The 16,240-nt window shown below is 36.0% G+C and overlaps 1 protein-coding gene across 2 annotated transcripts in view; it reads left to right on the forward strand.

Annotated features, from left to right (window-relative positions):
• PPP4R4 (protein phosphatase 4 regulatory subunit 4) overlaps positions 1 to 16,240 on the forward strand; it is a 64,504-nt gene that overhangs the window by 1,493 nt on the left and 46,771 nt on the right. The window lies entirely within an intron of this gene.

Consider the following 16,240-nt stretch of genomic DNA (forward strand, 5'->3'; position numbering starts at 1 on the left):
TCTCAGTTTGCTTATTCTGCTGTTTCAAGTGCTCTTCTGGTCTGTGCCTGTCCTCTATGTTTAGAGTAGATATTCTCAGGCTCTTAGTTTTCTTTTTTTTGGGGACATGTGACAATATTTTAGGTAAGCATTTTTGTCCACTGATACTACTTTTGATAGTGAGTTTAGTTTATGTTTGTTGGTTTGTTGTTTTTTTTTGTGCTGAACTTGATTAAATACAGGATTTGAAAACTTGCTTTGCTAGTAGTTCCTGTAATCAGAGCAGTCTGTGTTTATTCTAGGGAAATTCAGGGGAAGCAGTTTGCATGTGGTGCGTATCATTGCCAAGGATGCATTTAAATTTTGGTTTTTACCCCACAGCCTTCAGCATAGTTGACTTTTTTTTTTCTTCTTTCCCTGTGTAGCAGCACATTACTTTACTCTTTTCCAAATTAAATATAATGTTTTCAGCAATATGTCTTTACTGGATTGTTAAAGGGTAAAAGGTTCCACTTCATATCTTTGATCTTACTAAGTTCTTTTCAACCTGGTCTTGAACTTCTCTTGACATCTTCATATGCTTCCTTGCTATTTGAGCGGCTGTTCTGGGGACGTAATATTAATTTCCTTGTAATGAAGATTTCTTTTTTGCTTCTGCATTGTCCTCATTGCTGAAAGGTAGCTTCATCTCTGCTTGATAAGCTTTTTGTAAGGGAATCACTTGCTGTGATTGTCCAGGCATGTTAATACAATAATCCAGTGGAAGCTTTGGCTGTTCAATAGTGTATTGCCTTTCCTGTACTGAGTGGAGTATAAGCAATCAAGAGTTGAAAAACTGCCTGTAACATAGGTATTATCCTTTATATAATGTAAAAAGGTATGTATTTTTGGCTCATCTGGCATTTTTTAATCTATTGTAGTACAATGCCCCTGCCTGATCCTGTTTGACAATAACGTCAGTCTGGTCATTCTGTGGCATTCCGTCTTTTCTCACACAGATGCATTATTTTCTGTCCTTCAGGCTGTCCCTTGTGTGGGACTGTCCTTGATGTTCCAGAAAAAGGCACTGCATTTTCTGAAAATCCCACCATAAAAATGACTATGGTGAGATTGAAATGAATCATTAATGGTGTCTGTGTTGTGCTCCATTTGGAAAAGATGATGCTGTCTCCATATACATTTAAAAAGTATGCAAAAACAATGATAGAAAGCAAATGTATTTCCTTTAATATCTACAAATAGTATCAAAATACTTAATGTTGTGTCACATTGTCTTTCATATTGCCATTTATTTATGTAACCCTAATCTGCAGGTTGTAGATTTTTAATTTACTGAGGCGGAAATCTTTAGTGTTGATTGTATGGTACAATGGAACTTACTAATACTGAGTGAAACCTTTGTATGATACAACAAGGCTAATGTTTAGTAATTATTTTCTGTGAAAGTCTGAAAGGACTCATCACATTTTAATGGCTTTCATTCTGAACAAAAAACCCCAACCACTTTCTTCTCTTTTCACGTGCTCCTTTCCCTCCAAAACTTGTCCCTAACTTACCCTCCCCACTTTTGAACTTGGATACTCTGGTCTGCTTATATGCAAAGTTGTCATATACTTGCTTTTTCTGGATTTCTGTTTCTGAAGTGTTTTACTGTTGTAGGCTGAAAAAGGATACAGTGACATCCAATTTGGAGAGAATAGTACATTCTAGGTTTTTGGTGTGCCTGAATGATGTTTTGGTTTGGTTTGTATCCATCTAACAATTATTTTGTATTTCTAAAATGTCTTGTCTGTCTGTATCTAGCCATGATGTATTGTCACAGATTTTGTAAATTTCTGTGCATTGTTGTCTCTTAAGTATGACATAAATACATATCTATAAATGTTCTTAGCACATGATGAGTACAGTGACACGTCAGTCTTGTTTGAGACCTCACTTCCATAGGGATATGGCTTCATTTTAATTGGTTTTCTATTGTTACTTATCATAGTTTGGTTTTACATTCTGCAATGCTAATTATAATTTTTATAATCCTAACAAGTTTTTCTCTCTCTCTCTCTCTGTATATATATGTATTTAATTAATATATTTAGAAGATGACTTTGCTTTCAGTTTCCCCTTTTCTGCCAGTACTATTCTTCAGATAACTATGTAATGATGTAGATAGACAAGATTATCTAGCTAAAGCTGATCCTTTTTTGTCAGATTAGTTTTCAGCTAAGTCAGCTCTTCAGTTTGGCTAATCCTGTGGGTATAGAAACAGTTGTGCAAGCAAAAGGAAACAACTCAGTAGCTCTCCTTGTGGCCAGAGTCACTTTAATATGGCATAGACATGACTGAACTTCAACTTTAGATCACTGTTACCCAGAGCACTCAGTTTTGATTAGGTAACATTCTCCTAGTACACTGAGCAAGTTCTAATTTAATAAGAATGTGGTAGCAAATTGGACTGTCATTTGTTGTAATCTTAATTAATTTGATTGTGGTTGAGGAACCAGGCTTCCTTAGACCAGATTGTCAGGGATGTTTATGAACTTCCCATTGAAACTGAATGGATTTATGTACCTAAAGAGAGGGAGAGGCATCTGAGTGTCTAGGATCTATGTTTTAGAGCTTCAGCTTGGTGGTCTCTGGCGGATCTAACTGGAGCTGTGTTCTGGCTGCGTTTTGTATGTTGCTGGCCCAATAAAACAAGGAGAGAAAAATATCTAGGTGCATCTCAACCATGTCGATGGCAAGATTGGTGGCTTATCATAAAATCATCAGCAGGTTAAGACAAGCTGCCAGACTTTGCATTAAAGCAGCTGAATAGTTTCCATTCCACTTCAGGGCATCATGACCTCTAGCAGGATAGTAGCAATAAGCAGCTCAGGGACAATATTTTTTTTTTTTCTTCCCTGCTATGAACTTGTGGCTGTAATCGTAGTTTCTGTGTTTGCTGATGTTTGATTGATGTGATTACGTATTTTTATTCATCTTATTGTAGCTCACCCTTTTATGGCATACAGCCCTTAGCAAAATATGTATTCTTTGCCTGATGTGAATCTGTTCTGGATACAAGGATGCTTACTGACGTGAACACTGTAGAGCGGTTTGTGTTCTGAGGACTTTTCCCTAGGGGGTTTGCATTGTTGCATGTACTGTATTCAGCTACTTTTTGTTTATTTGTGCCTGCTTAGTGTTTGAGCTTCCAGGCCTTGACATTTTTGTCATACTCAAAATAAGAGGGTAATGGTGAGTTATCAAGGTGGAAGACTGAATAATTCATCCTTTTCGGAACATACTGTACTTTGGTTTTGGAGTGATTGTATCAGTTTAGAAAACAAGACGACCCCCCTCCAAAACATATAGCAGTTTTTGAAGGCACAACAGATACTTAATCTAGATTGGAAAGAATTCTATGCCTACAAAATTAGCATGTTTTCAGGAAAAAGAAGTTGTACTTCATTGTAGTGATCTTCGATTAGCTAGAGTATTCTCAGATTCTCAGCATCTTTTTATGCAGTGTATGTTGGTAATTGTGAGTGTCAAAACCACTGCTATTTAAAATACTGTTTTGTTTTCCTTCTACTTTTTAGCCTTCACCATGTTAGTTTTGGAGATTTTATTTTCTCCGTAGGTGCAGGCAGCTCACCTTTGATTTTAAATGAAAGCTTTCATTTAAATGTAACTTAATGAGCTGATTTCCTGATGTAAATGTGTTAGTCATTACACTATTCTGATTATAAAGCTTCTGAATTTATGGTCCAGATGCATACGTAGTATACTGAAAGATCAACTGTCATACCAAGCACAATGGAAACTAATTCTTCCAAATACACTGGCAGGGCTGTAAATACTAACATAAAAGTATTTATTCAGTCTTTCCCCCCACTCCGTCTTTTCTTTTGTAAATAACAACTTGAAATTGATTTTCACACCTTAAAGAGAAAGGTGTACCTGTAGTCTTCTGAAATGATGCTGTCACATACTTTCATTAAAATTTAGATTTGTGCAAATTCTTTTGTTGGTCATATTTGCTGAGTTGAAACTGCAGCTGAGGATCCAGCTGTAAATACAGAGAGCAGAGTTAATATAGTGCTCTGAGAAACCTAAAAAAAAAGTAAAAAGAAGAGAGTTAGTGGAGGAATATGGCAGTGCCAGACCTGTCCCGCCACTAGTGTCTGTGCTCCTCTTGCCCTCATGCCTGTAGAACATATTAGGGAATTTATCTGAGGAAAACCCCAAGAGTAATGGTTAGTTTTGAAACAGATCAACTGTGGGATCCAGAACTTTGTGCACCTTAACGTAAGACCTGTGCCAGCACAAGGGAATTGGGTAGCAGCATGGGAACAGTGCTCAGGAGTGGGTGAAATGTCTTTGAGACTTAGCACTATGTTTGTCTTGCTTATGGTATTCATGAAGGTGAGATTTCCTGGTTTATGGTTTCACAGTCAAGTTAGGCTGAATGAAATTCTTCCTATGTCAGAAAGAATAGTTCTTCTCTACTTTCCTTACATGGCTGTGTGTTAGTGATAAATTTTGTGTGCAAGCACTAATGCAGTCTTGCTCAGATTAGGAAACTGATTTATTTCTGACAGTTTTTTCAGATCCTTGCTTCCAACAAAATGTGCAGCTGCATGACTGCTTGTGCTACTGCTGCAGGAGCATGAGCACAGAAGTCCCATCAACAGAAGAACGGATTTAGCTCGAGTTACTCAAATCTTGAATCTCTACTTTCAATCTGTGAAGTCAAGTACTGGTTGAAATGACGAGAATATAAAGTATCAGCTGTAGTGAATTTGACATTAAGTTGACTTCTGGAAGTCTACAGGAGACTTGTGATGTGTGAGACAAGTGGTAGCTGTTCCTTATGCATTGTCAAATTCTCCACTGGAGTTGTAAATTATATTTATGTTTCAGAACATCTTTGTGCATGACGTAATAAGGAGAAACTAGGTAGCCACATGGATGCCTTTTTCAATAGCAAACACAGTTGAAAGAATTGTGGGTTTTCTTAACTTCTAAAAATTGTTCTGTCACAGTGAGAAAACCCATGCTCTGCTAGAAAAGATCTGGGTAGGAATATCCTGCCAAATATTTACAAAGTTTCTTTCTTTCTACATGACAGATCCCAAAGGGGAATAGCATGCTGCCCAGCAGGAGACCCAGTTTGTTTTGTTTTTGTTTAGATGAGCACTGGCATTTATTAAATAACTTTAACAGCTGCACAGTTCATTTTGAGATGGCACATAATTGATGTGTAAGTATAGTAATTCTCCTTCATATCACCTTCCTTAGAAAGCTCCAAGTGTTTATAAAGACATTTTGTACTTTTAAGAAGCTTTTGTCCTCATACTTGCTCAATATTACTAATTTATGTTTGTATTCTTTGTCCAACTTGGCAAGAGATAATAGTATTGCACTAGTTTATTTCAGGACCTAGAATTGCATCCAATATAAACTGCATGAGGGTGTAAATGGGAAAATGTAATGTCTTTTGTTAGAATATTTCAAATGTGCAAACTCCTCAAAGTGTAGGTCAAGCTGTTTATGGCTAGTCTGAGAACACTTTCACATGATGGTGCCCTGTAATATGATTGTTGTGTGCTAGTGACTGAAACAAATATCTAGCAGATTTGTTGTACTTACTTTTAGGTATATGGAGCCCTTCACATGCCATGGTGTGATGCTTTCATGGCCCTCCACTCTGACTCCATGTCATTTGTTACTGACAGAGATAAGAAGCAGCAGTTACCGGTGGTCCAGCTACTCTTCCCCTAAAAGCACAGAATAACAGAAGTAGCAGACATTTCAGTTTTGTGAGTATCAGGATAGTAGCATGCATCATTACTTGTCCCAAAAATCTGAATACTCAGAGACTCTTCAGAATAATGATTCTTAGTGATTATAGACCATTGTAGTCTTACTTTCAGAGCTGTTTCAGAGACTCTGAATCTTCACAAAGCAAGGCACATAACAATTATGTGTTTGTTCGCGCTGCTGCACTTTGTAAACTTTGTGTGAAGGGAAATTCTTTTACTGAGGTGAAATTGTTATTATAATTTAAGGACTTAAGGAACTAGGGCTTCAGGAACTAGGACTTCAGGAACTAGGACTGCAGGCTTGGGCCTCTGTCTGTGCCTCAGCTGATGAGCTATGACAGGAATAATTTGGAGTGAGACAAGAAATAGTTTCATTGAGATTTAAAATTAATCCTTTTCTCTGGGGTATACCTGTAGGAACATTTTATTTAGCTATTTTTAGAGTTAACTTTGGTAATATTAATATTTTTGTCCTTGTTCTATCAGCTAGTAGTCTAAACACTGTGGTAAAGTTACACTGGATCTTTGTCAAGCCTCAGAGCCCAAAGCTTTATGTCACAGGAAAGAAAATGAGATTATTTAATCCCTTAAACATAAATTTCTGCACCAGGAAAACAGAATGTGAGTGTAGACAGTTTTTGAGACTAAGCAATTTAAGGAGGTCTCCATTGTTAATTAAGAAGTTCTGCTTCAATAGGGGCATCTTATCTAACCTTTTAGGGGCAGCTTTTTGGTATAAGAGAAGTTCTCTTCAGGTCTTGAAGACAAACTGAAAAGGAAATTGAAAGTGATTTCTACAGTGAGGATTTGTACTTACATAGTTTGGCAAAATCTGTATTGCAGGTGAAGAACAAACTGTTTAAATTCTGTACAATTATAGGGCTCTATGCCTGAGAAAGTTGCCTCAGATTCAAAAACTGATGCTACAAGTGGCATCTCTAACCAAAGACAATTGTGTCCTCAGGGAAGGATTTTTAAAGATAAGCGAGTGATACAAACGTAGCAAGAATCTTTCCATTTGGACATGACAGTGATGGGAATGCTGCATTGTTCTCTAAACAATCTTTGAAAATTAATGTCACTGACATTCTTGCATCTTGATCAATCCCCTCCTCCCCCCCAACTCTTTCTGCCCACTCCCTGCCCCTGACTTGTAATTACCTTCCTAGATCAGGTTGTTTATGGGTCTTTCTAGTCTGAACAATAACAGTATCCTTTGCAGGCTTTGAAAGTAAGTGTTCTCCAATTCTTATGCCTCAGTCTGTTAAAACTAGTTTTACATGGCTGTCAAATTGACTGCAGTTATTGAAGATGCTCTTCTCTCCGTAAATAACCCTGATGGTCTCATGAAGACACTTTTTAGCTAAATGGAGTCTTTCCCGATCAATGTTAATTCCCTGTGGCCTATCAGATGAACACCCTTGTCTATGGAAGAAAAATGTCTTTCTGCTCTATGAGTCATAATCAAACAGAATGAGAAAAGAGACAAAGAACCACAAGAACCACTTGGAAAGTTTTTCTCAGTCTCTTAGATACATCTATCTTAGAAATGCTTTATTGCCTCTGGCTGACGCTTTTATACAAGCAGGAAAATATACCAGATATTTCATATTTGTCTTTTTTTTTGAATGGACTCTTGATGGTGCAGGTATTCCTATTTAAATTCTACCTTTTTGTTTCTTTTGCATTCAAATAAATGTTTCTGCATGTTCCTTTTTGCAATGCATTACCTTATGAGGGGTTAATGTTAAGGAATAAAAATATCAGGCTCTGGATATATTGCTCTGTATCTTAGTAGCAGTTGTTTCAGGATCAGTTTTCTTTATTCCATTTTGTGTGGCTGTGGGTTCTGAGAATGTGTACAACTCTCATGTGCAGATTAGCTGAGTCATTCCTTGTCAGTTGTATCAATTCACAGCAGGACCAAGGGGAATTGCTGTGCTTTCTTGAACCTGTTAACTACTGCTGGAGATGTCTTACGTACTAATGGATATTAGATACCAACCCCTTTCTAACAGAAACTACAGATAGAGAATACTTAGTCATTGCATAACTCAAAAATAACACGCTCTTTGTTTACAGGAACATGCTATAGTGTGATTTTAGTCCCAGTGTTTCTCTGTAATTCCTACCTTCTTGTTCTTCAACTGTTCTTAAATCTAGTATAGCATAAGAAAGTCAGAGTCGGGCCGTGTGTAAGCAGAGACAGATGAACTGACAGGAATGGCAAAGCATTGCTTTAAGTGCCTATGAATCCAAGCTCAGTGCAGTAACTAGGGGTCTTGTTTTATTTTCCCCAACATTGGACACTTTTAAGATTTAGCTAGACAGAGTTCTGGGCCATCTTGTCCAGAGCATGCTTTTGCAAAGAGAGGTTGGACCAAATGATCTTTGAAGTCCATTCCCACCTGGTATTCTATGATTCTATGGTACGTAGAGATGCCAGGGAGGTATTAGTAGGACTTCAGACATTTTTTTTTAAACTTACATTTTCTGTAGGTTGATATAAATAGAGGTGACCAGCATCACCAAGTCAAAATAATGTATAATGGTGAAGAAAGACTGACGCCCCAAAGAGCATAGTCTTACATTCTTTCTAAGGGGAAAAAAAAGGAAGTCATATATCCATTCTTCTTGTCATATCAATTTTTCAATAATCATCCAGTTTAAGAGAATTCTTCTGGCTTTGCAAATAGACCAGTACAGACATATTTTCTCATAGTTTTTTAGAGTTCTATCCTCCACTTGATTGTGAAAAAAACTCAAAAAATTCTTTTTCTTTCCCCAGTGTATCTTAAATCAGAATGATAGATTTTGTTTTTTATATTTTTTTAAATGTCAAGGCACTGTAACTTTGGATGAAATCACAAAAGTTGCCTAAGGGTTTTCCTATGGCAGTCCAGGAGCATGAGGAAGGGTATAAGCAGAAAGTATTAGGATTCCCTGTTTTTTTGTTTATGAGAATAGCTTTACTTACAAATTGTCCATTACCTCAGTAGAAAGAAGCTTTGAGTCCACATTTCTTGAAGTAAAAACAGTGAATTAATTTGGATAGGTATCAGTTAGCTTTCCCCCTTGATAACTATTGTTGAACAACAAAGAACAGTGTTGCAGAGAGCAACATCCAGCACTGGAGCCATCAGTTTATGCTAAGATGAAATAGAAGTTGTTCAAAGCTGCCTGTGTAACTCCCAACACACTTCTCTTCACTGGTTGGAGAAAAGCATGAAAGTTGGATTCAAGCTGGGTTGAAGCATTGATAACTCAATTGATACAAACAAAGCTGCACAGTAGGTGAAGTGCTGTTGCACTCACTTAATACCACTACATTTTGTTTGCAAGGGGTTATGCCTGCAAAATGGGATGATGTACTGTTTGCCTGTGCTGCATGAGAAGTGGAGCAGACCAGCTTGTGGTCTCACTTTCCAATGTATTTCTTTTCTCTAGTGAAATTTCTTGTTACCAAGAGTATGTTGAGAAAGCTAGACTAGGAGCAGTAAGGAAAGGCTTTAAAATGCCAACTATTAGTTTATTGTAAATATGAATGGATGGTACTGTCTCAGACAGAATAAACATATGTGGAAGAGGAATGTGAAGGGCATCTGCTTTAATATATGTATTTACATGATAATGTTACTTTCATTGTTGTGCAGGCCTGGAGATGAAAATGCTGCTTTAAAGGGAAAAACAGAAAAGATGCCATTTTCACTGCTGAAATTGTAACTGAGCTTTTTGAGGAGGAGGATTTATGTCCATATTAAATAGCAAAACATGAGTCACTGCCTCATTGCTGCTTGCACCAAAATTCTTCTCTTATAAACAGTTAATCTCCTTTATGTAATTTCATTTAAAAGCTCAGGATTAGGATACCTATTTCTCTGCCATTTTGGGAGCTAGAAGTTATTTAGGGTATAGTCTTCAGGGCAATATTTACTTCTATCTTTGCTTTTTACAACTGCATCAAGTGTCTAGCAGGATGCTAACCACTAAATCAATGGAGAAAAGAATAATGAGTACTTAAAAATGAACCTGCTTCCTTAGGACAGATTTTAACCCAAAGAGTATGTCTGTTCCCTCTTATTTTTATCACCATGTAAGGCCTACTGTAGGTGCATTTTAAGGGTTACTTGTAACTTCTTTTGAATGTCGCATGCCTGTTACATTACACACAAAGAAGATACTTGCACCACCAGTTTGAAAAAAATTATTAGGTGCATACTGGTATGGAAGAATTAAATCTTAAAGGCAGGTAAATACACCTGAGCTTTGATCACTTAAACCATCCCACCTATTTGAAAACCATGTGTTAAAAAGTAGATAGATCAATAAACTAAATATCCAGATGTGTTTTGGGTTTTGTTTTTTTTTTTTGTAAAGGAACAATTGGAAAGTGTCAGCTTTTGGATCTGTTGTGTATAATGCTTTACACCTATAACACCCATGAGTTGAATATTCTGAGTAGATTTATTTGAGGTGTTAATGACTCACTTTAGGTATTTTTTTGGTGAAGGATGCAACCACCAGGTAATTTTTTTAATTCTGTTGAGTCCAACATAGAGAAGACTGCTTTTATTTTTTTCCCAAATGCTGTTCCTTCAACTGTAAGCATATACATCGTATTTTCCTTGTCTTTGCCATCATCCCTATGACCGAGGGTTTGCCTTAAGCTCATTATCTTCAGGAAACTACACACAATACCAGTGGAGATGGTTTGTGTGACATCTGCGATACTTGTACAGAACTTTGGCGTTCTGGATGCACTGAAATAACATTGATATTCTAGGCTTGGTGTGCTGTTTTTAAGGTATATTTTACCTGTAGCCATCCATTTGTATGGATACTATATCAGATACCAAATAAAAGTATAATTAATGAAAATAATACATTGTGTTAATATGCACAGTGAGTTGAAAAATTCACTGTCCTGCAGTGATCAGTTAATTCTGTTAATTTTCATTAACAAACCAAAGTTTGGGGAAAGCAATATGTAAATGGTATTATATCATTGATTGCCTTTTACTGTCAGTTTTCTTTTTCTATGTTGGTTTTGCTTCTGTAGAAGGATATTGATACTAACATAGTAAATAGATAAGCCGGATATTCTAGTTGTTAACACTGGTATGCTGTGAAGAGTCTTATGCAGTTGAGCATATTTGACATGAATTCAAAGGAAAGAGATAGTATTTTCTTCCAGAGATGATTCTGAACTAATTTTAGTAAATGTGGGTGGAATTACTGGTAAATGCTTTATTTATTCTTTCCATTGCAGAATGTCTAACTCTTTGGGGGGTAATTATACCATTAGAAATAAGTTAAAATATGAGTATGTGAGTGAAAATGGTCTAACAGAAGACTTCTTGAGATTGTAGTCATTTTGGAGGTAGGGGACATTATTTGATTTATAATTACCTAAGCCTAGTTGAGTAGGCAGGAGGATTCTGATGCTGTGCTTGTAAGGATTTTAACAGGAACGTAAATACAGATGAATTATCTGTATACGTAATGCTGATTTTTTTCTAATGTTTGAAATTATTCTGCCAGAGCTGGAAATTTGCAAGACTTGTGTCATCACTTCAATTTGTTTTTTATGTTAATTGTATTATCTGGTTTGATTATCTGTCCACTCCGATCTGTATGCTGTCAGTGGAACAAATGTCATATATTTCTGAGAGACAGGACTCTAACTCGTTCTTCATTTTAATTAAGTAGCTGAATTTCATCCTACTTCCCAAAGTGAACATGAATCAGGTAAAGCACATTTTTGTTTGACAGAATGTGAGTCAGCAACAGCTTGGAATTGAAGTGATTTTTTAGTTATTTGCATGTTTACCTCAGAAAGCTGCCTTTGATCTATGGTTGCTTCTGATGGGTGAGAAAGCAACACTAGAGTTGGCTGTTCAATATTGTGTTGCTGATGCATGGAACTGCATCAGTCTGAAGTTTGTGTCCGATGCTACTTGAAAATATTTGAATAATTAACAGAAAGTGAACAAGCAAGGCTTCCCAATTCTGAGCTGTCTAAAAGGTAGCTTATATGAGGAAGATGTTCACAGTTTTGTGTTTGTTTTCAAATTATGTTTTTTGAGTCATCAGGTCCTTTGAGTATGACAGCACTGATTTGGTAGAAATTTGTTAACTGAAGTCATTCCCTCTGTATGAAATATACAAACACAAGAAATAAGACTGGAGAATTGAAAGAGATCCTGTGTCTAAATTGGACTGTAAGATAAATTTATATCAGCAGAAGCAATTTACACTTCTAGAATTTGGTTAGCATCTGTGAATATTTTTTTTGTCTCTTTCTGCGTAGAAAAATTACAGGCCTTGCAGTTTTTCAGAAGACTTCTTATATCATATGATGCATGCTGTGAAATGACAAATCTTGTTGAAAGTGGAAATTATACATTCTGAGTCAATGAATGAAGACTGGATGGAGAGTAAAATAATATTAGTTACTATCTTGTTTTATATCACCTAGGAATTGGTAATTGCATTATCTTGATCTTGGAGTGAGAGGACTGATTTTACTTTTCAAGTTTTGACTCAAAATAAAAAACAGCAATAAGAATTCTACCTAGAGACCATACAAAATGTGTTGTAAGTCATCTAAGGAAAATGAATCATTTGTCTTCTAGGAGATAGTAACATTGATACTAGGGTAATATTTGAGAGGAAAAATCTGTTTACTTGAGGCACTTTTTATATTCTTGAAACTTTTCTTACAATTCAAGGGAGAAAAGCTAAACGTTTCTTCATAGTACTTAGTGTCTAAATACACAGAAACTGATTATATTAGAAGAATGAACATTTGTTTTGGCTCAGAAATAGAAAGGAGTATTTGTATAGATCAGAAATCATTTCTCTCTTTGACAGTTGTTCAGCAAGCAAACAGAAATAGGAAACTTCAGTTGACCAAACTAATCCTGGTAAACAAGGTTACTATGAATACAAAACTAATGTGCAACTAAATCTAGGGTTTCCATTCTGACTTTAATTGCATTAGAAGTTTCATGTGTACTGGTGCATGTTCAGATGCATACTAAGATGAGATTAATTTCTTATTTTTTTAGTATATCGATAATGTAGATTTTATTCAGATGTGCTGTAAAATAGCCATGGGCACGTGTATCTGAAGTAGAAGATCAGGATGCAAAAGTCGTTTTGAAAATGAGATTTTACTAGGAAAGGGTTACAGTTTCAATTGCAAGGAGTTGCTCATACTATGATGATACCAGGACTTCTGACTTCCTGAAAAAGGGTATTAATCAGGTGTTACATTTTCAGATTCATTTCATTCTATCTTATTTTCGGCAAAAATATAGAAGTGTGAAAATAAAGTTTCTTTTCTTTATTTGCTCTGGCTAAACGGGTAACAGAGGGAGGGAAAGGCTAAAAGAGAAAGCTGCTTAATACTTCATTGGCCTACTCACAGTCTTGGACTTACTTACATTTTGGTTTATATTCCTAATCTAGAATCTTGATTATTATTATGAGTATCGTATACATGAAGGCTTGTATATCTAAATGTTAAAGTGTATTAGTACATACAGAAAAAAGCCATTGGCTTCTAGGACAGTTTATAATTTGACATTGTTACATATGGTGCCCAGCTAACTGGGGTCTTCAAAAGGGATTCTGACAGTGAAGTGCACCACACAGCTTGGGAGCCCAAATATTGTATTTTAATACATCAGATTGGTTATAATATTAAATATAGTTGATATGATACACAGGTCTGTAACTATGTACATGTGTGTCTAAATGAGTAATGTTTTTTAAGTTCTTGTACTAGTTTTTTTTTAGAAGGAAGCCTCCTTTTTTAGCAGGTACTGAACAGAAATCTAAGCAGTTTGATACATCAGATATATCTGATTTAAAATATATATCCCAAATATCTGGTATATCTTTGCAGTTTCAAAACCAAGGACAAATTATCATATAAAACATAATTTTGATTCCAGATACTTCTGTTTCTCATTTCCAACATGGCAGAGGATAAGGTATAAGCCATTTTGTACAGCACTTATGGTCTATAAAATCTCCCTTGTAATATATATTTTTAAGACTGTGTTAATGCTTTCCAGCCTTTGTTCAACTGAGGCTCTTGAAGGAAGCTGTTTTAATGAGATGTCAGATCCTTCCATGGGACTGGGTCTGTTTATAATATACTTATGATAATGTATGTCAGATAGATGTTCAGAGACTCCTGTTATATAATTTTTGTTTACAGAGGTATAATTGAAATGTAAGCATACATATAACATGAAACAAAAATTTACACCAGTGCCAAGAGCATATTGTACTTTTACAGAAAATATCAGATTGTATTTTGTCATAGGAGTATTCACCTTGAAATAAAATGAAAATTAGTCTTAAAATCACTGATCAATATTTGGTATTATAAGGCATATCACTACTTTCTAGATTTTTTCCTCTTTTATTACCAAAAACCTGAAATTATGCAATCAAAAAATAAAAGTAAAAAACAAAACTTGTATAAGTGTTAGTAAGAGTAGTATGTAGAAAGCAGTTTAATAAGTTTAAAGTCTGTGTCTACCCATTTGCATAGGAAAGATTGCTATGTAAAAATCTTCTCAATTAAGGTAAAGAAGATTCTCTAAGGAAATCTTCCGGGCCAAGCACTTTGTTATCGACAGAAATATTTATCTGGATTTATAGTTTGCCTCGGCAACCAGTGTGTTGTACAGGAAAACAGAAATTTTAGAAGAAGGATTGATATTGAATAATTCTGAATAAGGCTAAGTCCTGGTAGATACTGAGCTTTTTATACAAATAGGAAATTAAGTTTAAGGTTTATGAGTCACATTCTAGTTTAGGTACTTGGGAACCTCTCGAGGTCATTTGGTCCAAGCCCTGCTCAAAGCAGGGCGAGCTGCCAACTCTAATGTAATTTGGTGTTTGATCAGGTTGCTTAAGACATTGTCCAGATGACTTTTGAATGTCTCCAAGGATCCCCCAACCTCCAGGCACCCTGTTTCAATGTTTGACAGTGTTCTTTGTGAATTTCTTTTTCCTAATACCTAATTAGTTATTAAATATTTTATTCTCTCTCTCTCTCTTTTTTTTTTTTTTCCCTTTAATTGTGTTATTCTAATCCCTCATTCATTGAAGCTGGTAAATGTTTAGCCGTGTTTTCAACAAATGGAGATTCCCACCAACACAGAGACTTTTGGAACCTTGCACTGAAAGCAATGTTGTTTACTGGGTGTTGAGTTAACACAGTAATCCCCTGCACCCATCCATCAGAACTTTTTGGTTTGTGAAACTAAGTTACACAAACAGTGGTTGTTTCAACAATGGTTATTTTGGAAATTATTTTTGCTGAACTGATACTGTTAGCCACAGTGTTAAAGAAAAGTTAGTTTATAAAACACAGTGCCTTAGCTGGTAAACATTTGTGCCTCAGTCTTCTTTACGATGCTGTGTTCTGCTCCTGTCACTGTTTTCCAGGCTAGTGCAAATGAAAGAGAGAGATGTAAATCTCTTTTCCCTTTCAAACTCCTTTGTGGTAATATTCTCCAGGGGAACACTGAGTGACTAATCTTCTTTCTTCATGCTGTAGAAGGAGCTGTACTCCTTAATTCCCTTTCCAGATACAAATTTTCCTAATTGAATACCCAGGGACTTTTAAAACTTTTTTGTTCTTATTTTGCAGAATCTCTTTTTTAAAATGCTTTTAAAATTAAACTCCAATTGGATTTTTAAGCATCTACTTTGAGTAGTTTGTTGTTTTTTTTTTTTTTAAATGTAAAGGAATTTTATTGTCTGCTCTGAGCTTGCTGAAGTTTTGCAAACCTTGAAATACCTATCCTGAATATGAGTCACAGTATGGTTGTGATAGGAAGGGACATCTGAAGACTAGTCTTCCTCCCTGGTCAAAACAGTGTCAGGAAGAACAATATATTCAGGGTCTTGTCCTGAACTCAGAATTTTGAATCCTAAGGATGAAGACTCCACTTCTTGTCTGAACAATTAATTCCAATGTTTGAGCACTCTGAAACTGAGTAACTTTTCCTTAACGTTTAAGAGGAATCTCCTTTGTATACATCTTGTACCCATTGTCTTTTGTCCTGTCACTGGGCAGCACTGGGAAGAATCTGCCTCCATCTTCTTTACTCGCAGACATCAGATTTTATATGTATTATTAAGGGCCCCAATCTTACCGTATTTCGACTAAAAATTCCTGTTGTCTAAGCTTCTGCTCAAATATTAGATGCTGTCATCCCATAGTAATTTTAGTGGCCATTTGATGGCCTCGCTCCCATCTATGACTGTTTTGTGCTGAGTATAGAAGAGTTGTCACCTCTCTTGAGCTGCTCTTGGTGCTGTTCTAGCCTCCTAGGATGCTGTCAGGTGCTTTTGCCACAAGGGCACATTGCTGGCTCCTGGTCAGTTTTGTGTCCATTGGAATCCCCAGGTCCTTACATGCAAGTGAC

The sequence above is a fragment of the Apus apus genome, chromosome 5, assembly GCF_020740795.1.
Source record: "Apus apus isolate bApuApu2 chromosome 5, bApuApu2.pri.cur, whole genome shotgun sequence".
Lineage (NCBI taxonomy): Eukaryota > Metazoa > Chordata > Aves > Apodiformes > Apodidae > Apus > Apus apus.